Raw genomic sequence first — 26,048 nt, 5'->3', positions numbered from 1 at the left:
AAAAATTTTAAACTGAAAGTATCAAATTATAAAGGGGAACCTAACACAATCACTCAAATATCACAACAAATACTCAAATTAAAGCTTTCTTTAAGTACAAAAAATCACTTAGCTGAAGAGCTCAGAATCCAAGACCTTGTTACCAGCGCGGCAAACTAGATCTGGGGTCATGTAGGGAGAGCAGGGCATTATGGGTGAGGGGAGGAGCTAAGAGCTCGGATCCATAGCTGGATAAACCATGCCGGTTCGGATCCGATATCGGATCCATAACCCACAGGTTGCAGACAAATGAATCTCCTACTTCAGATCTTAGATTATATAATATAGACCCCCAATCTATAAACATAACACACATGCAGTCATGCATATGCCTGTCGCTAGACTTTTGTGATATGAATTCCATTGCAAGTGCAGATCTTCAGGAAGGTAGACAAAAACATCTTTCCATAAACTTTCAGAGTACTGTATGCTTCATCACATTGCCCAAAGATACAAATAATGCTGACATTCCTCTTCATAGTTTCATAGGTAGGTACTAGGCTATTGGCCTTAGGGCCTATATAAGCCTAGCCAAATAGGTACCCTGGCTTTCACCACCCAAGAAAATTATTTTCCTGTTCCCCTGTCGAGCAGAGCCACAGAGGTGATCCCCGGGGTGAATTTCCTATTTCCCATCCAATCATCAAGATTTTTCTTGAGGAGTGCTAATGAGGAGCTTTGTTTGATATAGATAGGTAGTTTGTTCCAGAGTATGGGAAGTCTCTGGGACAGGACTCTATCCATCCAGCATATTCTGTTTACTGTGGTGACAAGGTTTAGGTCCCTAGAGCATGTAGCTCGGAGGGAATGGGAAATATTTAAGTGGATCATGTCCAATAGCTCTGGGTTTGACATAGCTTTGTATGTTAGGCAGCGATAGCCTATGAGTAGGCAATATGTGATGGAGCTGGAATTTTTTGAGATGGTCTGCGTAGGGCATCTGTTTGAGGCCGATAATCCTCTTTGTAAGGTAATTCTGTGGCCTTTCCAGTTGTTTTAGATGTCTTGTGAGGTACATACCAAAAGGGGCTTTGTACTCTATAATGGGTCTAATGAGTGATGAGTAGAGGGGAACAATGACCTCTTTTTTCCTGGATGAGAAACCTTTTGTGATGAGGTGTGCCACGTAGGAGGATTTCCTGACTACTGTGACAATGTGATTATCAAAGAAGAGACTACTATCCACCTGTGTCCCAAGGTCTCTTATCACACTTTCAGTGTTAAATAGACTACCACCTATGTGGTAGCTCAGGGGTACAGAGTTTTTATCAGTGGGGGTGACAATGTACTTTTTGGCAATGAGCTTGAGGCCATGGCTTTGACACTAGGCATCTGTCTCAGTGAGGCCCTTTTCTAGGATGTCCACATTGTTAGGAGTTTCGATTATGGCTCCTAGTTTGCAGTCATATGCGAACTTCATTAGCCAAAGACCTTCTGTGTTAGCCTGTCCTTTAGAAAAGTAGATACCAAACAGGAGAGGACCCAGGACTGAACCCAGTGGTACTCCACTTGTCTCTGGTCTGAAGTTGGATTTGGAGTCTGCTACTTTCACAGCGTGGGTTCTGTCAGTGAGCCAGTTGGCAACCCATCTTGTGACATAGGGATTTATACCTAGTTTAGTGAGTTTATCTATAATTCCAGAGTAGAGGATGGTGTCAAAAGGCTTGGCAAGATCTAGATAGGCTGTGTGAACCACTTTACCCTCGTCTATGGCTGTGGTGACTGCTTCAAAGAAATCTATCAGGTTTAGGAGACATGATCTGCCTTTTACAAACCTGAACTCGGTGGGGTCCAGAGTTTGGAGATTACCAATGTCTTTGTTTATAAGTTCCATGATGATACGTTCCATTCCCTTGCAGACCAGGCTCATTAGGCTAATGAGACAGTAGTTCCTGGGGTCTGTGGTGGCTCCCCCTTTGTGGAGTGGGATAACCATCATTGTGCACCATTCAGTGGGCACAATGCCTGAGGTGAGGCTATGATTGAACATGGTGCTTAGGTGGGGAGCCAGTTCATTCTGTAGTTCATGTACAACGCAGCCTGGGATGTTGTCAGGTCCCATGGATGCTGTGTTCTTGGCTTTGGAGAGTGTGGTTTTTTACCTGTGCAGCTGTGATTACAGGAACTTTGCATTCTTCCAGTATAGAGATGGGCCCTTTAGGGGGTCAGAGGGGAGTAAAGTTAGCACTGAACCTATCTGCCAGGATGTTGGCAATATCAGTTGGTTCTGTATATTTAGTGCCATTATGCTGTAACTTAGAGCAGATCTGAGTGTTGCCATTGAGATTCTTGACATAGCTATAGAATGCTTTGTGGTTGTCTTTAGAATCAGTGGTGATTTTGTTTTCGTAGCTATCTTTGGAGGATTTTATGAGGGATCTCGGCTTCCTACTGAGGCTGACAAGGGAATTCCTCCAATCATGGGATTTTACTCTTTTTTGCAACAGTTTCTTTCTTCTGTTGTAGAGTTTGTTTATGCCAGGGGACCACCAGATTGGCTTCTTTTTTTTTTTTGAAGGATAGCATCTTGGTTCTGTTAGGGATAGCATGATCTATGCACTCGTGTAAGTGCTTATAAAGTGCATTTGTGTAGGATTCAGCAGTCGTACCTCTATTTTCCGTCTGAATGGGTGTCATGAAGTTTACCACGTCTGTCTAAAGAAGCATGAAGTTGGCTTTGGAGACATATTTTATGGTGGTTTCCCTAATGGGGGCGGGCTGTGGATGCCTAGGGTGATTAGCTTGTGGTTGGATCTGACCAACAAGGAACTGACCTCTGGTGTGAAACACCGGTCTCCCATGTTGGTAATGACCAGGTCTAGGATATTGCTGCCCATGGTAGGGGTGTGGATAAGCTGATCTAAGGTGCTGGAATTTATGAATTCCAGAAAACGTTAAGCAAAAGAGCTGGTACATGAGTAGTTTTCTCAGTTAATGGTAGGGTAAGTTAAAATCACCCATTATTAGGGTGTTGGGTTGTACCCTAATATTTTCCAATGTATCAAGAAATGATGAGTAGTAATCCTGGAGCATGGTGGGGGATCTGTAGCAAGTTACAATTTGGATTGCGGTCTTGTCCAGAGTTAGTTGCACTTGGATAATCTTGGATGCATTATGCTGAGCAACTAACCTGGAGGTGTGGATATCGTTAATGAATATAGTTAGGTGGCCGAAAAGTGTGGTATGAATTATAGCCTGGTAATGCAGGGGTGTTCTCTGGAGCCTTGAACCAGGTCTCTGTCATTGCACAGATGTCGATGTTCTCCATTTTAAGGAGTGCCTCGAGTGAATGCATTTTGAGGTTTAGACTTCTAGCACGGAGTAGCATTACCCTCAGATTTTGCTTGCTTGTACCTGTTATGGTGGTGAATTTGTCATTTGAATCTTGCCTAAAAAAAGGCACTATAGGGTTGGCAAGAGCCTTAGCCAGTATCCAGAATCCCAAGGGTGACAGGTGCAGGCCATCTCTGGCAAAGCATCATGGTCTGTCAAATATTGTCATCTCAGGCAGACAGATACTGGATCCCCTTAGAATGACACCAGAAGCTTAGCCAATTGTTGAAGTCATTAATTTTGTCCTTGTACTGTGGTATCATTCTGGTTGATGGCAGGATGCTACTTAGGGCTAGGGTCATACCTGCCTGGGCTACCAGATCAGAGAGCTCCTCCATGTCTCTTTTCATGTAGTCCAGAGAGGTATGTCTCAGGTCATTCACACCAACATGGACAATGACAGAGTCATATTTGTACTTGTTGTGGAGTGACCTGAGTGCGTGCATTATGTGGTGGATCCTAGCACCAGACAGGCAGCTGACAGTAACCTTCTCCTTGTTTAGCCTGGTGAGTGGAACATCAGTGTGCCTTACTATAGAATCACCCATGACTAGACTGTTGGGTACATTGTTATGCCTTATGGGCTGTGGTTGATTGGCACACTGAGTTTGTGGGCTATGTGTCATTTGGGTTGTGTTGGGAGGTGGAGGTTGCTTGTGTTTCTGCTTTGGAGGTCTCTGATGCTTGAGCAGATTTTTATTGAGGGCTTCTGCCAATGTAGGTGTGTGTTTTGTGTTTCTATTTGTGTGTGTGTTTTGGTGGTGTAGGTTTTGAGGGACTATGTGATGAGTGTGGTGTGGTGCAAGTGTTTACCTTCTCCTCTTGACTGTCTAGTCCAGTCTTGGGTGAAGAGAGCTTTGCTTCCAGTTTGGTTATATAAGTGCATCTCTCCCAGGTTGTAATGTTGGGTGGTAGGAGGAAAGGGTTGTCTTTGTACATGAGGCAATTGCGGCATTGCCCCAAGATGCCCAGATTCATCAGGCAGAGAGGAGAAACTACCAGGAGCCGACCCTTAGACATGCCAGGATAGGTGCTTATTTATTAAGTACTAAAAACTGTTTTCCCTCTAGATAAGTGAGAAAAGTGCTGAGCTCAAAGAAACAGATTTGAGTGCCAATACTAAAAAACTGGCTAGTTCTAAAGGAAAATCTGAAAAGCAGACTTTATGGCGCCGGGAATAGTTTAACCCTAGCAAAGCAGTGATGCATAAAGTGTATTTTTTTGCCCATAAATGCAACATAACTTCCCAACGCTGTGCGACTTAGCCTACAAAATGGAGGCATGCCTCTAAGACTATGCAAGCTCATGCACGTGTGTAACACATTGGCAAATTAGGTCTGGTTGCATGAATGTCTATACATCACAGTATTTTGCTGCCCTGTATTTGTTACTTAAATCTTAGTTTGTTGCCTATGCTCATCTCTGAAGGCCTGTGGTCTCAAACTCATACTGGAGACCTGCTCAGATATTTATATCCCTCTACGTAATGGCTACATGTTGTGCTACCTAAAATTCAGAAGTCACATTATAATAGCTATTCTCAGTCTTCCACTTTGCTGACCATGAAAGTGGCACCATTTTTAGAAGAAATGCAGAAGAATAGCAGCTTCCGCTAGTGCTCTCAACTTCATGGTGCATAAAGCAGAAGAGATTGTGCTTCATCTCCTTAGTCTCCATTTCAGGGAGGACTTACTGATCCCCTGTGATGATGTATTCAAAAAAAGTTAGTGCCAGCTATGATCTGGCTAAAGAGTTGTCCTCTGCTGTGGACATAATGAAGATGTGCAAACAATGCAGACATCAATGTCTACATGCATTGGGAAGAAGCAGCTAAGCAACAATGCCCACAATGGTAAAGTAAGTGGGGGCAGTTGATAAAATACTTTACACATCTTTTCTCCTGTTTTTGGATTGAGACTTTTGATGTGAGGAATATCTGGATCTTCCATGTCAGGCAGAGATGGTGATGGTATAAAATACAATATGCCTACTACACTTAATGAAAGTTTATGCAGAGCCCTGTTCTGGGGTGGGTTATGCTGTACCGTCTCCTGGAGTCTGCATATTGTCTCTCTGTTCTGTGCTATAGTCTGCTGAAGTACATTAATTGTGCAAAGACACACTCACATTTGACAGTTGCCATGTAGCTAAGGGGAAATATGTATGGGATTGCGTCTTATCAAAGAGTTATTGCAGTTCTCTGATGTGTCCTTTCTCTTTCAGAATGTTCAGAAGATCTACAGCAATTATGAGTCATACTTCTGGAGGCAGGACAGCATTGCAGGTAACCACTGTTAGCACTTCTTACACGCTGATATGTTTGTTCAATGTCAAGACAGATTTACTTATGCCTAACTTTCCATATTGTCCTCACTGTAGGTTTGGGTAACAGATTTGCTCACCAGACACCTCCATTATATCTTCTCCCTGTTGAGGTTGTATTTGTGATACATGAGAGGGAAAAAACTATGAATTCCATTGCCAGAGGGGAGTTCTAGCCCCTTAACTGCATTAACTGATGTGTCTCAAATGCAGCTGGAGTAGATGAAGGAAACTCCAGTGGAGACAGAAGTAGGCAGCTATATGGCTCAGATGGAGAGACTATTGTCGTGGAGTGGAGAGTGTGGCCCATATCACTGGCTGCTCTGAGTCATCTTATCGAGCCTTGCAATGTTCTAAGGAGATGGTGAGGGAGATGGCACACACTATCCCCCAGCCTTGTGGCCTCCCGTCATCTTGTTTCACAGCCATGTGTGCTGCCTTTCACTTGTGTGCAGCTCCTGCCTTCTGTGTTGCACAGCCCTCCCCGTTATCACCCATATGTCATTTTGTTTGCCTCCATCCAGCCTATGTTTCTCATCTTAGTGTGCTAGTGTGTGCATTTCCACCCATGGTACCTGATTTTTTTCTTTTCTTCTTTTTGTGGGTGTGTTCTGTTTGGATCCTCACAACTTGCACTGGTTCACCAGCTCCACATTTCATTCAGTGGGTCAACTGTACCCAAGTCAATCTCCCCAGTACTCTACCTGACCTATGTCTTCAGTCAGTGATATCATCTAATTGAGGAATACAGAGACTTAGCCTGCATGTCTTTCTTCTGGGGAGGGTGTGTCTGCTCCAGATATATATCCATGGTAGAACATAGACATGCTTCACCACCAGTGAGGAGACTTGAACATGTATAACAAAGCCAATTGCATGCTAGCCATTGGATGCCAGTGATTATGCACAGTGGGTGATAAAAGCTTAAGCAGAAATCTCATTTCACCCAGCAAAGATAACAGCCCACTCCCAGTTCACCTGATCCTCATCACAAGGCTATGGTAACAAATTGATTTATGGGTTGGCTGGCAACTAGGGCTGAGAATCAGCAATGGAACAGAGTATAAAGTATCAGAAAAACAAACCAACATCATATAACTAGCATAGGTCTTGCAAACTGAGGCAGATTTCTTTCTGGGGAAAAAGTGCAAGATTTGAATAGGTAAAAAATGGTAGAACCATTTTGAAATATAACAAGAAATACAGAAGCAGTTAAGAGGCACTGAAAGGTCCTGAGCACTAAATAGCTTCCAGGTGATACCACATGGAACAGATAAAGATAAATCCAGCAGAGAGTGTCCTTTTTTCTTTATAGGTTCATAGTTTTATAGGTGTTTACTAGGCTAATGATCACAAGGGCCTTTATAAGCCTAGACATGCACCCCAAATCTCTGATACCCTTGATAAGTGTAAGGATGGGCTTGGGAAATGAATCATTTACAGATTACCTCATTAGAGAGACACAGGTACCAAACCAGGGATTCATTTCTGGTTTCCCATCCAATTGTGCAAGTTGCACTTCAATTGGGTTAGGGAAGAACTCTGCTTTACATGGATGGGGAGCCTGTTGCATAGATGGGGGTCGTCTCTGGGAAACATACCTATCTCTCCAGCAGGTCTTATTTATATCACAGGCAAGATTTAAGTCTTTAGAACAGGTAATTCTGGTGCTGTTTGTTTTGTGGATATGCAGGATGTCTGTCATAGTGGGGTATGACAATGCCCTGTATGCCAGGCATAAATCTCCTCTCAAAAGCATGTAGGAGACAGAATACAGGATAAGGCCTTGACACGGTCTGCATAGGACATATTACTTACGCACTGTATTCTTTTAGTGAGGAACTTTTGTGGACGTTCCAATTGTTCGATACGTCTGGTCAGGTATATACAAAAAGGGGGCATTGTACTCAATGATAGGTCTGATAAATGCCAAATACAGTAAAACAATGACATCCTTGGACATAGATACCATACCTTTGTTTATAAGTTGTACAACATAGAGTGATTTCCTCACCACTGATGAGAGTGGCGGTCTTCCACTCAGCTGGGACAAAGCCAGTACTCAGGTTTGGTTAAACAGGGTGCCTAATTGTGCTTCAAGTTCCTGCCTGAGTTCATGTAGGATGCAATCTGGAATGTTATCGGGTCCCATGGAGGCTGCATTTTTTTGCCTTTGAGAGGGAAGTAATGACTTGCTCCCTAGAAATAAGGGGAGGGGGGCAGGTGCTGGGGATGTCCTGATTTACTGATGGTGAGGGGGTAGAGGGGTGAAGTTTTCACTGAACCTGTCTGCCAACAGGTTGATCACATCTACAGAGTATGTGTATGGTCCTTGACCACCAGTTCTAAGCAAATGTGAGTGCTTTCTTTGAGATTGCAGAAATACGTGAAGAAGGCCTTATGATTGCCTGTGGCCAGTTTGGACTCCAAGTTTGCTTTGGGGGATTTCACTAGTGCTCTTATTTGCTTATTCAGGCTAAGGAGAGATTGCTTTCAAATAGGCACCTGCTCCTTCTTGGTCCTAGACAGTATATTTTTTCCTTTTATTACAGAGTTTATTTATTGCAGATGGGCCACCAAACAGATTTACTCTTCCTTGAGGAGGAGGATTTTGTCCTTGTCATGTTGGGTAGTCCTGATTCCATGCAGCTATAATGTGAGTATATCATATGAAAGGACTACAAAAAGCTATTTCAGAAACAGTTCAAAAAAGGAAGGCAAAAAAGATCTAGTACTCCTGATAGGTAAAGTGAAGTGTCACCATCTCAAAATCAAAAAAACTAGTGAAACAGAGATTTACCTTGTGGCCAGAAGGTTTATTAGCTTGGAGAATCAATTATCTCTCACTGAAATTCATGCAGTTGTAAAATAATATTATAATCACCACCTCTAGGTTCAATTTAACATGTTCTAATCCTCCAAATAACAACATATATAAATTCTGACATTATAATCTATGTTTCCTCAGAGCATTATTTTTTTTTTTATTTTTCTGCTTAAAGGCATAAATAAGCTCATATAGCCTTATTGACAGTTTCTTTGCTGGTCGTGTCAACAGAAAAGGTGCCGAAGTTTGTTAAATCAAATCCTTTAGTAGTTTCAAATACTGTTCTTAGTACACATTTTTCATTTGATTACTCTGCAATGCATGTATAATTCCCTTAATTACCACATTGTATAGTACATGTAAAGGTAAAACGTAACAGGATTCGTGACAAGAGACACTGGGGTAATGATGAACATTATGGTACCTGTTATTTGCACATAACAGTGCCTGTCACGTACCATAAACAACTGTTGTTGAAGGACCGCTTTATCTACTCTGTAATGCACTTTAGGAATGGCATGACTGTGCATATAAAACAATTTAAAAAGCAACAACACAATTATTAGATTCAGTTCTTTACTTTAGATTCCAGTTTATAAATATTCTGTGTGTGCAGTTTAAATTATGTACTTTTTTCCTGTTTAATCTTGCACAAGTTTTTTTAAGAACTGGTAAAGAACAAACAATATTAAAATGTATGTTATAACAAATTACAATAGTCCCATGTTGAAGAAAATGGATGTTCAAATACAAGAGAGATGAAGAAATTCCTTGAAAGAATTTGAAAATCTTCAGTAGCATTTTAATGTCTATGCACTGCTGAGCTGGAAGACTGCCAAGGTCCAGCACTGTCAGCATAAATTAGTCAGCATGTGTTATTAAAGCCTCAGTTCTCTTTACAAAGAAAATTACTCTTCGTACTTCTACCATTTCATTATATACTGCCTTTTTCATCTGTCTTGTAAAATGTAATTTTCCGTGTTCTTAGCTTCAGCAGTTTTAAGAATGAAATACTTAAAGGTGCTTTACAGAGACTAACATGTTCATTTCCACACAGTTTGAATTTGCCTTGACGGTCACAAAACTGTACTTGCATTAAAACAGTTCACATTAATTATATAAATGTGATGAACTAATACAGACAGAAACACTTCCATAAAGCCCTGAATTATAAATGTATATCAATAATGGAAAGATGTCTGACTTCAAAGCAATTTTTCATGTTGTTTATTTCCCTTGTATGGTGTTTTAGTCTTTACAGTGAGGGTCCTCTGTAGAATGTGAGGTGAGTATAACACCTCGTGAAAAATACACTGTAGTTCGCAGGTATTAGTAGCATGCAGGCAAGCAAAATAAATCGGATGCTACTTTAAAAAGACTGAAGACCATATAACAAATTCAGTATATTGAAAGAGAGAACATCAAGTAACGCCAACTAGAACACAATAAAATAAATGCAAATCTATACTTCAGATGCATGACTTCTATCAAAAAAACCAAAAGAATTACCCCAAAGAATATAATTTACTACAGCATAAGGCTGTAGCAGACAAACAATGTAGAATGAAGATTTAAATATTACTAGTACAATGAAAGCACAACAATTTCATATTTTCACCCCTTCACCCCCCCCCCCCTGAAAAAAACAGTTAAATGTCTTCAAGTGCTCTTTGAATTTGGAAAGAATCATATGTCGCATTATACATGTCGGGGAGCTGTGAAAAAGTAGTTGTTGGAAATTAAACCAGCTGGTCACCACATAATATACAGATTCTCAATACAAAGCAAAATGATTCTAAACTCCAAAATGCTAACTAGCAACTTTATTGAAACAGATAACAACTATGAAAAAGAAATGCTACACCTGCACAGGTCCACTCTGAGCTCTCAAAAACACTCTCAATGCAATTTCTTTGTTAATATTTATTATTAGATGACAGATTAGATTAAATGATTTTGTCTCTTACTAGACCATCAAAATTCATTGTGGTTGGAGTATTTGTTTGAGCTCATATTGGATTCATGGGGGTGCAGCATATTTTTTTTTTGGTTAAAATAACTGTAAACTACTTTAGGGAAAAACTTCACCTAGATGCTGAAAAAACTACATTTTCATCACGTCTTCAAATCTTTTACATCACTAATGCATTTGTATCAGTCTCTGTTTTTATAAAATTACTCAACTAAAGTTGCCTAATGTAGATATAATTTTTACTGGGTTTGTTTTTTTCAGCCTTTTTTTTTTTTTGCTCCAACACTGTGTGTTTTGCTCATATAATATGACAGAGTCTAGAGATCAGACATTAATAGACAAGGTAGCTTTTTTCTGTATTTTCTTACAGTGGCACCAGTGTTTTGCGTGTGTTTTTTCTGTTTTGCTTATTCATTTTCTAATTACTCGTGCAATCTAACAGAGGGTCACTGGAGGATTTAAGCCTTTGCTGACACCAGATGGGGACAAGATACAAAAATCTCACAATGAATGGGATACCAGCCCATAAGACGCACTTACATACCCATTCTCACATGGCATGCACAAATGACTTTCTCTAATTTGTCCTAACTGTAAGCAGCTAAAACATCTTTCATGGTATATGAAATTTTTCTTCCAAACAACAGTGTTAACTTGTACATATTATTTTGCATTCAGAGATTCAGCATCATCTCCTGTGCATTCTTGCTTATAAGTCAGAGTTGCCTTATGAATTTCCAGTAATTCAGCTCTGTCATACATGATTGACAGACGACCTTTCTTAGACCTGGTAAGACACCTTTAAGCAACTTCTGGCATACTATACAATTTGCTGCACCGATTATTTTCCACAATTATGTGAATACCAGTAACACTAGATAAAAATGGAAGTATTTACTGGTTTGTTTATTGTAGCTTCAATGAATGAAAACCATGGAAATGGTATGAGCATGTCTTTGTCATACTAGAAAAAGCCCTTTCAAAAAAAATAAGATTTAATAAGGAAAAACGATGGCAGTACCTTTATGATCTGTGCCAAAAAAATGAGAAGGATGAAGACCTTCTGGACACTAAACTGCATTAGATTATTTAGTAAAGATAAAAAAACTAACTCAAGAATGAAATTAAGTTCTTTAGAGGATGACGTTGTTCTTATATTACAAGGTTGTATTATTGACATAATTAATAACAACAAGCTGTGGTATAAAATTCTTTACATCTAGTAAAGAAGCTCTAAATCATGTTTTGCACAAGTAAAATTTATGCAAGGTATAATAAAAATATAATACAGTGTCTACAGAAGTACGAACAAACAAAGAAATAAAAGACCAGCCTTCAGATGTGTCTGCTGCAGGCCTTTGATTTCACTGGGAAATATTCTGTTAACAATCTAAATTAAATCAAAGAAATCTGCACACATTATTACAGCAGAGCTATTCTTGTACCCTAATATCTGGCTGCATAACTGGATTCCACTAAGTAGGATTTTCTTCAAAATAATGGGGGATTCTATTTTACATTTTAGCAAGTATCATTACTGATTAAAAACTTTCATTGTACACTGAGTTATTTCATAGAGTGTCTAGTAGGCAGTAAAATAGGACAACAGGATAGGTGATCAGCCTCAAGGTTTACTGGCCATCAAGGAGACAGATGCACCAGTTTCCATTCTGTAACCATTTTTGGAACTTGCAAGTGCTTATGTAAACATCCAGTTCCTTCCTGAAGCCATGCATCAATCAGTTTAATTCAGAGCAGTAAAAGATTCCATCGGAATGGCAGTTTTTGGAGAAGACTATTTAATGTTTCACATTACAGCAGACATTGTGTCCTCTTGTGTTTAAGTTACTACAAAACTACTCTAAGCAAAGCATTTAGGTGTTAAGGTGATCTTATAATGCTCTGTAGTTCAAGCATACTTTTCCTCTAAGATATTATAAGGAGGTGATAGGATACTGAGTGAGTGAGACTGAGAGAGAGAGGTTGCATGTTTTGATGGTAAGACAAACCTTGAAGCCCTCCAATCCTCTCTGTGAGGAGTCTGCACCTTCTTGCACGTGGATAGACTATAGAACAGCGCAGTACTCCATAACTGTTCAAGTAACCATATATGAAGGGGAAGTTACCCATGGCATGGCTCGTCATGATATAAGGTTCAGGTGGTCAAATATATTTGCTTTATAAATGGCAGAGACTATATGGTCATCATCTACAAGGTTCTCTTACTATGTGTTCGTCTTTTAGTTATTACCACTGGCAGCACAAAAAATGGTGACAAATGCAAGTGTTGGCATTGAATGCAAGGTTATTTCTGTTGCACCACTTATATGTAATGCCTGGAGGTGGTTTAAAAAAAAGTTCCCAAGATTGAAGTGATCAGCTAATTTGATGAGTTAGTACTGATTTCTGGTAAGAACATTAAAAAAAGTTATTGTTAGAGAAGACAGTATTGATGGGAACAAATGGTCACAGTGGGTGATGATTATGATCCCCTTCCTACTCTTGTTTATTGCATATGACCATGTAATTAAGTGAGGACCCAAATTAATACGGCTTCATTTATGGGTAAAATAATGACACTAGATAATATACAAGACTGCATTCTCTATCTGAACCTCTACTTAAACTGTTTAACATCGGCCTATCTACAGGGTTATTCTTGATTCCTAGAAAACAACAACTGTGACTCCCATATATAAGGCAGCCACTCTACAGACCAATTAATTATAGACCCATCAGTTTTACCAACCTTATATGCAAAGCCATGGGACTTTTATAGCAAAACTATTTATGTAGACATTATTTTATTATTTATTTTATTAATAGTTTGCTCACAGGGTTAGTCCCACTAGGATAGTAACCTCTTTTCAAGGAAGACTCAAGGTGGTATTTACACTACCAGGGGAAATTTGGCCAGGACATCAGCAACCTTCCCCTACTTTTTCAATAGGTGCCATGGGATCTTTTACATACACCTAAGCTACTACCAACTCAAGCAAATGGGACCACAGTTTAATGTTTTATCTGAAGGATGACATACTCAAGAGTGCAGCACCCCCTTATGCTACACCGCAGTGTCTGGAATTGATTTAACTGATATGGGAATTGAACCCACAGATGTCTGCACCAAAGGCAAGTTTGTTACCTGCTGTGCCTCAGATATTACTAAACTGCATATACACCTTAAATAATCTAGATCCCAATCAATATGGTTTTGTGAAGGGAAGTTCTTCTCTCCTGAGCCTAGTAAGATTCTTAGAAAAGTTTGCAGGGGCTGAGAACAGTGGTTATTCTGTGCTCATTGCTTATCTCATACTGGCCATGACTTTTGAAACTATGTCTCATTCTGGTATTATTGAAACATTAAACAAACAATAAAAAAAAAAACATTCTCCACTGGATTGCAAAATGACTATCCAACACTTCACAAGTTGTGAAAGTTGCTGGTTTCTTCTCTGAATGTAAATTTGTAACTAGTGGGGTACCACATGGATCAGTTGTAGTCCTTCCCCTATTTGGCATTTATTTTGCAAACATTCAAGTCTATATCCCAGAAGTGTGGTTGACCAAGTCTGCAGATGACTGCAAAATGGGAACTGTTATCTGCTCATCCACTGATGCAAAACAGGTCCAGGAAGGATTGGAATATGCACATACATGGTGTATCAAAGACAATCTCAAACTAAATGAAGAAAGTGCAGCATAGTAGTGAGTGGCAGAAAGGCTGCTCTCATCTCATATACTTTTCGAAGAAACTTACTAGGTTCAGGAGACAGGATCACTTCACAAAATCAAACTGATTTTGCTCTAGAATAGTTAAGTTGCCTACATCTGGGAGGATGGCATAATGGTTAAGGTGTTTACCTTATAGACACAAGATGCGGGGTTTGATTCTCACATGGGGTAATTGGCTAGGCTTAAAATGACCCACAATGGCAGTTAGCCTAATACTAATCTATAAAGCTATGAACCTATGAATCTGTATAAATGAGGTCCACTATGATACATTAGATAGTTGTGCATATAAGGTTGGTAAAGTTGATGGGTCTAAAATTACCTTGGTGCTCCTTTTCAGAATGATACAGTCAAAAGGGACCCAGGCACTTATGTGGATAACTATCGCTCATTTGATCATCATATTTCCACCACAGCCAGGAAATCCTTCTATCTGGCCCAGTTAATTTACAATGGATATCTTCAAGATTCAAAGAAGTCATCCTACATATGTACGCTTCCCTTATCAGTCCCATCACTTAATACAATGTCTCATTTGGTATATGCAAATTCAAGCATGTCAATTAACTGGAAAGGCCCCAAAGATTTCTAACCAAGAAAATGAAAGCTCTTAAATTCTTTAACTATCCCAATAGAATGGCACAACTCTCCATGAAAGACAAAATTCTACTTGGCCTCCTATTTCTTTGTAAACTAATGGTTCTACAAATACCAGCACTAATGGCAACAATAAATAAGCAAGACTTGCTGGTGCGATAGGTTCCTAAGTCAAGGTATTCCTAACCTATGGAATATGTTACTGCTACAGGTCAAAGTACTCTTTTGGCTACCTTTAAAGCTAGTCTTGAAGACTAGATGGGTAGATACAAATCTATATCAGAGTTATGATGTATGCATTGCTTAGTATGGGAAGTGAGCACTGTTAAGTGCTTGAGAAGATTAAGAACTATTAAGTTCATCTGCCTAAAAGTGTGTAATGCATGGCATCTTATGGTCCCCTTGCTTGCTTGCTTGCCTAGAATATTCCTTTAGATCCCTGAAAACATTTGTGATTCTGTCATGGAGTGAGGTTGTACAATGCTGAATGCTTTAGACAGATTAAGGAAATATACATAAACAGATAAACCTTCATCCAGGGAACAGTTGCACCACTGAAGAAATTTACAAAACCATATTGTGTTCCAATACCCTTTGTGAGAAAGTTTTCCATCTCTCTCCATGAGTTCCACGATACATTTTTGTATCAGCCTTTAAAACATGCAGAGGTTGAGTAGTCTGTAAAAGGATCTCCCTTGTAGACTGGGACTACAATAGCCAGCTTCCGTGTATTATGGATGTAGCCAGTTTTTAACACTCTATTAAGAAATATTTTCATACAGTGGTATACAAGGTTATTTCTGATATACAAATCAGGTTTCCTGCTATTGCACGTGGTCCCATGGATCTGATGTTTCTGACCTTACTAAAGGTAGAAGTGATGACTTTTGATGTAATTTCAGAAAGAATCATGTTACAGGGAGGAAGAATGGAAGGGCTTCCCCTCTGTGGCCTGAAATTTACTTTGGATCTGTATGCTGCTGCTGTGTTAGCTACATCTGGTGCCCCTGTTATGATACCATTTTGCGTAAGCATGGAATTCTTATTTCTGCCCTTCCATTCTTTTTCTTGTTTAATGTGGCTGTTGAGTATATAATCCCTCTGCATGGAATTCATGACTTCTGGGATGAGAAATTGAGTCCCTGATATCTCACTGTTGTTTGTTCCTTCCTGCAGTTGTGGTGGGTATTGACAGATGTGATGACAAGAAGTTTGTATGCCATTCACTGCATTACTCTTCTCAAATGCATCAGCTAAGAAAAAACATTAATTCCTTTTATAGTTTTAAAGTGAATAGATAATGCCATTATAGTTGCTATATAATTGGAAATGGAAACAAAGAAAACTTTCAATTTTGGAGAAATGTGTAGTTTTCTAAAAAAAAAAAAAAAAAACAGACAGGTTTCCTAAATAATCATGCATGCTGAAGAAACATCTGAGCTGAGAGAAGTTACAGACTTGCATCTTTTGGATAACTGCTTTGCTGATATTGGCAAATATGAAATTTCTAGTCAGTGGCCACTATATAGTGTACTTTTGGTTCAGTTTGCCTTCACAAAGCATTATTTAGACCACTTATCAAATTATAGGACTCAGCAAAATGTGTACACACACCCTTCCTGATTACCTCTAATATTTAGGAATGGTCTGAAGAGAACTGTGATCACTCATACAAAGGTGGCTAACACTGACTAATGCAGAACAGGATAGAGTCCGGGATCCATAAAAAAAATGAATCACATAACATGTTTCAGCATTGTTTAGCATAGTTCCACCAAGGTCTATGCCATCCCAAATGTATTACAATACTGGTCTGTTGCCATAGTACACTCATGTTACCTGTCCCACCCTAGCTAGAATGTGCAATGAGGCCAGTATGCACTTAAAACTTATACATGTAGAGTATATAACCATACCCTCCCATAGAAGTTCTGAGCTCACACGCACACTATAGAGTTCCTACCTCACAGTATGTGTAGAGACCCTATTCATTCTATGTCCACAAAGTATCTCTGCCCATGGCAAACAGTACAAAACACATAATGACGTAAGCAGTACATAATCTACCATCAATTAATATTTTGTCCCTGCCACACGGGTATAACATTATTGACTAGATCCTGGTCTGCATGCCATTATGTGTTTCATTATCTAAATCATGCATTGTCCATAAGTACACTTACATTTTCTTAAAAATACACAATAATACACTAACTATTGCAGGTACAAAGCTGAAAGTGTGTTTTACTCATGGTCAGTTACAATCAAAACGAAAAATATATTTATCTTTCCTCACTTGGACTTGAAGCTATCAACCAAAAATGTTCATTCTAGTTGTGTCAGAAAACTGCATCAATGTGGTAAGTAAAGCATGTATTTTTCCAAGCTCCCTGCACCATCTCTACAGATCTCAGCAACATAATAAACAAGATTCAATAAACACTGAAAAAAAATCACTGCTAGGAAGAAAATAAACTGAGCAACATCAAGGTATTAACAGTCCATAAATAAACTTACCAGATGGATTTTTTTGGCTGTACCTTATATACAAAAAGTAAAAGTGCTTTTAAAGATTGCAATGGTAACCCATCATGTAGCCATGATAACAGACAAAATAATCGAGCAGAATTTCTGTGCTACTATGCATCAATATTCAATGAATCTGATAGTGAGAAGCAACTAACAGATATCAGCATATGTATGTTATACAGCTGTAAAAGCAATTAGTGGGAAATAAAATAGACAGCAAGAGGAAAATGTTACATAAAATAATATTGTCATCATGTTGTTGATATGAATCACAGAAATTTTGCATCCTCATCAACTTACTGTTTCCTTTTCTGCTCCATCCCACCATCTTTCCTTAAATGAGACTGTGGTACCTAACAGGAATAGTGCCTTTATATTCCAGTATAAAACATGGATTTATGTAAACAAATCTATGCCCTGACTATTAAATTACTGACTGTCAAAAAAGCAATGAAATCCACTATAAAGAATAGCAACAATAAACATGTAAAAGTAATGCTTACAATATCTGCAGAATACAAAAAGTGTAAAACAAACTTAAAATATTGCATTCAGTATTTTTTCAAAGCAGGTATGGCCCCAGTACCTTTATTATAAAAAATACTAACCCCCATGGTCATACAATCATTGGAACGTCAACAAGTCCACAATTCATTTCTGAGTTAAGAGACAAAAGCCATGCTTTGACAAAAAAATTCTGCACATCAAAACTTTAGAACTTTAAGCTGCAATGATTCCTTCAAAGTGGACTCTAACACAGATCATGTTTTTAGGACATTTGTAAGAAGTCTACCAGTATCTTGACTCAAAAATGAAGAAAGATGTACCACACAAAACATGTATGTTGCTGAATTATACAATAAAAATTGACTGTCTAGCAAAATAATGTGCTCTAGTTGATCATGCCTTTTATATAATTGAATATGAAGTTTCACAGCCAGTGTTCTATCCTTACAGCTTGAAGCACTATCAGGTGGTGCTCAGTCTGCCAGTGTCTTACAACTGTAATGACAATCATGAACATACTGCAGAAACTTTAACTAAAAATGAGTAAATAACCCCCACACACACACACACACACACACACACACACACACAGTGACTGCACTGACTTCTATCTCGCAGTCTCTGGCACATAAATGGATTAAAATTCCCCTTGATATACAGTTCCTGGCACACACACCCTCACTGCTCTGAAACACATTACCTTATAAACATAAACAATGCATAAGCATATCAAATCATATTATGCAGAATCCCTTATATTACTTACGGCATAAATGTGGACAAATAAACGACTGATGAAAATGTGGGATTTGCATGTCATTGTAATATTGCTGGAGTATTTCTCTTGTGTTAATCACTGTAAGAAACTGTGAATCCTACACAAAACGGTGTTACCTTGTTTGTATAACAGACAGGATGGCTTTCATGTGTCATAACACATCTCCCTACACTGCCAGACCTACTAAGAACCATCAAACCCACAATAAGAGCAAGCCTTCACAGGAGACAGTTGTAAAATGTTTTAGTAGTGCATCTGGCCTCTTCAGCTATTCTTGATATTATCTCCAGAAAAAACAAAACGGAGATCATCACTTGAGAAGTAATCTGTGTACATTTCAAATACTGAAATCTATGTAGCATTAGGCAGTGTGAGAGACTTTTTTAGTCATGCAAATTATACAGACAGTATGTCACAAAACCCACAACAAGCCATTTTCTCAGTTATGCATAGAGAAAGACAAGTTGTAATATGGATTACTGTGTCATGAAACAAGCTTATATTTATTAAGAGATATAATGTAAATCTCAAGGACAAAGACTTTAGGGGTGATATCGGATGCTCATTTATCTGATAACTGGGTAACTGAGCTTGTCCTGTAACTCTTTGTAGCTAATATCCAGATTGTACAGAGTTATTGTAAATATCAGGGTAAAAAAACATGGAGTGTATTAGGTATTATAATAAAAATTTGCTGCATATTACTTCCCTATTCTTGTTTATTAGTCATCCACTTAGAGTAATAGTACCAAAAGGTGACATTAATATGGCTCCAGAATGTATTAGCAGTGTGACAACCCCCTCCTTCAGTCTGTGTTTTCTAGGTCACATATACAGTTAGACTGCCACTGGAGGACAGAATCTTCTGATCATAAAGAACCTCCAGAAACTGCACAAAACTTGGCTTACAATGGCTTCAATTGAGTCTTTGATGCAGTGGAATAGTAGTCGTGATGAATATACCTAAGCATTTTTTATCAAATAAATACCTGCTTGATATCCTTGTTTGCCAGCAGTAAAGTATTATGATCACATTTTAAAAGACCTATAAATCTTGGGCAGCACATTTCTCAGCACATCATACCTATGTCAGTTGCAACATTTGTGTCTCATGCAGTAAAACTAAACATATTTCAGATGCACTCCACGGAGCTCCCAATCTAAGGGTTTAAGAGGACTTAAAAGATTTTTGAGACACGGTGCTGATGACACTTTCTGTGCTATAGGCCTGCTGCATGCTTTGTCCTTTGTATCACCGACTTGCATTAACTTGTAGAAATGTACTGGGTGGTACTTTAGTTGTGAAGCTTTCTGTGCTGTGGACTCACTCTTACAGGGCATAAAAGAACCTTGAGTGCAGGTACAGGTTGATTTTCATTTTTTTACAGCTGTTTTTGGCTGGTACTGGGCTGTGGTTTGTTGGTAATCACTGCATCAAAGAAATCCAAGACTAGTACGAAGTAAAAGCGGAGAGTAAAAAAATAGTCTCTGGTACATCGGAAAATGGTGAAACTGTATCTAAAGTAACACAAGCATATCTCCCTTCAGTAGCTTTGTAACAGTAACCGGGCAGGTAATAACAGTCGTAGCTGTGACTTTGGATGACGTAGGAAAAAGGCTCAGCTTGTTCATGTAATGTACTCTGAAAGCAATAGCCAGAAAACATTTACTTTGAGCTAGGTTAACAAACTTGAGGCATTTGATGCTTTGGCACAATGAATCTCTGACTCCAATCAAAACAGGATCTGCTACTGACTAGGGAGCTGAAGTAATTGGCTGGGGAGGGTGGGAATGAACATCTTTTGCTAATTTTCTCATCTTGGTGGAGGAGGTCCACTGGTATGCTGGCCTCCTATACTGCATAGGAATCACAGATGAAAGCATTTAGTTATTTCAAAAAGGTGATTGTCAAATGGCCTTAATTCAAATTTAGGGTATTAAAATAACATTCAAAGTCCTTCATTATCAAAGTACTGAAATTTGTTTCATATTAAAACGATGTATGCTGTTTGAAAATAGCAGAATTGTGGACTTGCATGTTTCCCTGTGATTGTGTGAAACTGGAGATAATATACATCAGGTAGCTGTCAATATACATATAAAGCGTACAGGGGTTACAACCACCATTACCATTTTTTGTATAAGCGCACCAGTTACATCTCTTTGTGGTTGTATTGTCTTCTGTTTACCAAGTGATGGCTTTTTGCGTTACATGGTTTTAACTGGTTTGAATGCAATGCCTTCTTTAGGCAGTGTAGTCTTCACTGTATCAACAAGAATTCATTACAACATGCAGCGTACATTTCAGGTTCTGGGCTTCGCTCTGCCAAACAGCATGTTTAGATACTGCTACCATTACTGGGCATGTGCAAAAGTGCACCTGGGACTTATGGAGTACACAGTAGACCCATTGACTCTCGTTTCTTTAAGCATGTTTATCAGCCAGTGCAACTGCGGTTAGGTTTAAAGCAGAAAATCCCTTGATGGATGCCTAGATAACAGTCATGACAAAATCAAATTCTCTCCTCATTTAGGAGAATAAGAGGAGGAAGTCAAAAATTTGGCCACTGATGCAGAATGTTAGTTTGGTAGTTAATAGAAAACAGTGAGATAAACAATATGGTAGCAAGATATTTTCAAGGGGGAACAATTTAGTATTACTGTGGCCATGAAAGTTCCTATCTTCGTGAAATTAATCTGTGAATACCTCCTGTAGTAATCTGGAAGATTATTAAAACAAAGACAGTCACATCTGGAATTAATTCTGTCATTTTCTGATTTGCTTGACCCCCCCCCCCCCAAAAATGTGTTTCTCCCACTTCACTTAGTCAATAAGCATTTCTAATCCTTGAAAAATACACATTTCATTATTCATTACTAAATGGTTATCTGGCAAGAAAAATATTATACTGTGTCTGAGTAATCCTTTCACTACTTTAAGTACATCAATTCAGATCTAGAGAAGGGGGATATTACTGCAGTAAGAAGGGCATACATAATGCTTCTTTTCCTCCTGATAAAAATATGCAACTAGGAGGTACCTCCCATCAAAGAAAATGCTTTATGTTCTTATTCCTGGCATTCAGACATTGAACCTTATGTTATGTTTAATACTGTATCAAAATGGTTTATGAAAATGCCAAATGCCATACAAGAGGAGTTCTCACTGGTGAAGGAAGACGGAAGCAATAATAATAATATGTTTATGCTAATTCCTTAGCTGTGTCTCATATTTAGACATGCTTGTCTTGTTGTCTGCTTAATTTTTAAGTCTGGTGATGATGGGGGTGCTGGCCTGCTGTAAAGCTTGGCTGAAAGAACATCCTTTCTCTAAGGTTGTGATTACAAAGAACTGAAAACTCTCTTTCAAGCACTGGTGTTACTTGTGCAGATGGGTTATGCTCTAGCTACTGAAATTGAAGCAAACAAAAATAAAAGGAGTCTTTTTTTAGCCTTTCACATTTGTGCTACTGTCCTCAGAGCTTGGTGGACATGGTAGTAGGTCTTTTTCTTTAATAAGAAATACCATACTACAAAAAATATTCTTTTCAGAGTCAGTTTTAAGGATGTAGACCCCAGGAAGAATTTCCAATGCCAAGGCTTTTTTGTAAGGTCTAGAGCTGTCTCCCCTGATAAGAAATCAAACAGTAAAGTGACCTTTGAAGCAATTCCATTCAGTCAGAGATGGGTAGCAAATTTCCGTTTCCCCGTTTATCGTTTCCTTCCTCTCTTCATATTTTCTTCTCTGAAAAGAGTGAGGAAGGCAGGAATAAGACGTCTGAAACAGATGGGCTGCAAGACTTGTGGTTGTATGGAAAGAGGATGTGGTAAAATGTGACAGGGCTACTGGCTAAGTGTTTATTTCAAACCTAAATTGCAGGTGGATTATGTCAGAATGTTTCTCAAGTTTCAAGTGAAGAATTATTATCTCTGTTTCACACACCTTCTTTTAGGGAATGTATCAAATGTCCAACCCAAGCAGTGCTGCCTCAGATGAAGGCTATTCACCTTTTATTACATTCAGATGGCTTTGAAGGTGGCCTAGTTCTTACCTCAGCTCTAGGCATACACTGAAGTGGTGATTCCCCTTCTGAAATCATTAGAGTTGACCTTCTGTGTAAAGAAGCTTGACTTGACTCTCACCAGGATGAAGGTGATGCTAGGAGCCCTTAGGGATTTTGATAAGGAAATGCTGTTTCTCACAAAAATCAGATTGTAATCCATGTTGGGGGCTTTTTTCAGTGGTTTCAAACCTCAAACAAGAACCAAAAAAATGCTGATTGTGTACGCTAAAACCTCAGAACTTCAACCACAGAAATATAGCCTGAATGTTTTTCTGTCTGATTTTGTTAGCCTTTGGAAAGTATACTATAGATTTCTGGATGATATATTTATCCTATGGAATGACTCTGAAATTAGAATGAGAGATTTTATTAATTATATTAATGAGTCTACAAAACTTATTAAGTTCACTTCTGCCCACTCTACTGATGAAGTGAAATTTTGGACATTAATTTTCCCAATGGTGTGTGTGTGTGGGGGGGTCATCCAACATTTAAATCAAACAACTTTCTGACAATAATTATTTGCACTACATGACCTTTTACCAATTCTTAATAAAAAGAAACCTGGACAGGTTATATAAAATGATTTCTGACAACAACGTTTTGCGGTATCAGATCTATTGTGAGAGATATTTCTATCATTCATATATATATATATATATATATATATATATATATATATTTTTTTTTATAATATATATATATATATATATATATATATATATATATATATATATATATATATATATAGTACAAGATATATTTTGTGCAATATGATTATACAACATTATCTCACAAGCTTGTTAATTAGTCTAAGTAAGGAGGTTCAGAAAGGAAGGTCAGTTAAGTTTAGACCATTATCGGGAATGGATAGTCAAAATACCTCTACAGTTTCCATTACCACAAGAGGTGATAAGCCACATTTTGAAAGAGCAATGGTGGTGTAATTTAGTAACATTCCCTCCATTTTTAGAAATATTTTAGAGAAGAAATGGTTTGTTTTTTTAAGACTGGTTCTGATATGATATCTTAGAAGTTGTAGGGAAGGTCCCAATGTGTAGCTACAAAAAAGAGTAAAACGCTTAAAAATAAATATTAGTGTACTGTCTGGAAATTATACCAAAATTCACACTAATGTTGGCACTAAGAAGTGTGGTTCATGTGGGTAGGGCCAGTATATCTGGGATACTGATATCCTTCCTATATTGTTTGGGGAGGTCCTCTAAAACTGAACGCATTACTGTAGAGTACACAAAGACTGAGTTATCAGAGGGTGTTGGCAAAAGAGTATGAAAACAGATGAATTATTGTACATACTTGCATTAATAAAACAAAAAATGGAGTGAGATACTGTAACACAGCTGGGGGGATATACAAGTAGTGGGGTTTAGAAAGAAATACACCAAACATACTTTGACAAAAACACAGCCACAGATGTAAGAATTTATCTGAGGTACATTTGATTAATATTTACAATATTTACATACTGATTGAATTATCTTGTGAAGAGTAGCATATGCAATAAGGAAAAATGTGTCAACTAAAAGTTGGCATGGTTTGCTAGGTTTGCACAAGGAACCAGTCAGTGTGGGTTGCATAGTTCTAGGATTAAGGTATATCTACAAAACGTTATGAAATTATGACTAATTCTATATGCATATGTTAAATATGGAAACATTTGGTATGATCATTTTTGCTGGGGATGACATATTCAAGCAGTGGGTAATAGAAGATTGACATTAAAACAGTGCAGGTCAAATGAGAGCATACTTCCTAAAGCAATTATGAATATTAGCTGTAGTTAAATATCTGTGTTAATACTGTAAAGGCTGAGTGAACTGCAGGCAAACAATTCTTATTCACAAAATAAAAGCACACATTTTTCTTTTATATTTGCTATCTAATTTGCACTGTTTTGTAGATTAATGCTATATATTAAAATACTACAAATTATTACATGTATACTTCGCATAGATTGTACAATACCACAGAATATAGTAAACTCACCACTTTTGTCAAACATAACCGGTAAGCAGTCAAACTTATAAATGGTTCTTGCACTGATATCTTGAGTCTGTCCTGTGTATTTACAGAGACATAACCCACTGCTTGACTATAACATTAACAATATTTCTGGCAAATAAAAAACATTTTTTTCACAAATTTGTAATATAAACTCTGCATTACTTGACAGGCATTTGCGGTTAACAACCAGTTCATATCCCACTGTTTAACAAATAACTCTAGTATTTTACATTTTTTTGCAACTGACACCATGTATGAGATATTGTAAATTATATGAGGTGTGTTCTTAATTAGAGGATTTGGGAGAAAAATAATGGTCAGAAAGCAAGTGATTTCCTGGATTAAAATACCACATAAACCAGGGGACTTAACTGACCTTTCTTTGCCCAGGTATAAAAGAGTTAAGGTGAGAGTATTGTTCCTTTACCTACACCATCCTGTTTTTCAATTGTACTTATAAGTCATGCACTGACACGGATAAAACATCCCAGAGTTTTCTCTCTTCATATTCCCTTCACAGATTTCAGTAGTTTGGTTTGCAATTACAACAGGTAACAATTAGTTTTCGGCTTAGAAGCATAAAGTATAGTTAAGTCTTGTTTTCTTCAGATTCCCACAACTGGAAAGAAAAAAAAATATTACAAGTGTTCTTTCTGATTGAGGTTTTGCTAGTTTTATCCCTTTCCTGTTTCTAATACCAGACAAGAAACAGTTCATCTTATTTTACATTGCACATTTCTACTACATTTCAAATATTCTGCATGAAACATCTCACCATGTAATTAATATTCATACAGATGATATTCAGTAGAATTTTCTTCCAGTATTTGCAAAGGTATAATTGGTTCAAAGGACACAGTCCCAAAAACTTGAAAGGAACTGTCCCATTCTCATTTGTACGATTTTATTTACAATAGTGTTTAGTTAGCCATTGCACTATCCCGCACCCCCTTGTTCTTTGCTTGTTTAGGTACCTGGAAGCTTATCTAACAATGTAACACACTCCAATTCCTCCATTTCTATTAAAATCTCCAGAGTTATATAATTTGTAATCAAATACTGTCTTATAGTTTTAGATACACCTTTTGTGCATTAATGATAATTAACTAAAAAAAATATTCTCATGCATTTCACTTCTTTCCTGTAGCACAACTCCAATATATTCACTTTACTAACAAGTTTCTTGTTATCACAACTAACTTATTCAACTTTACTAACAAGTTTTTTGTTATCACAACTCCCCAGTTCTCAGCTGTTCACTTTTACCTTGCTCAACATACATGATTATGACTGGGTAACTAGCCATAAGCATTTTAAATG

The sequence above is a fragment of the Protopterus annectens genome, chromosome 6.part0, assembly GCF_019279795.1.
Source record: "Protopterus annectens isolate FY-2018-M chromosome 6.part0, PAN1.0, whole genome shotgun sequence".
Classification (NCBI taxonomy): domain Eukaryota; kingdom Metazoa; phylum Chordata; order Ceratodontiformes; family Protopteridae; genus Protopterus; species Protopterus annectens.
The sequence above is the reverse complement of the archived record's forward strand: the minus strand, read 5'-3'. Positions refer to the sequence as shown.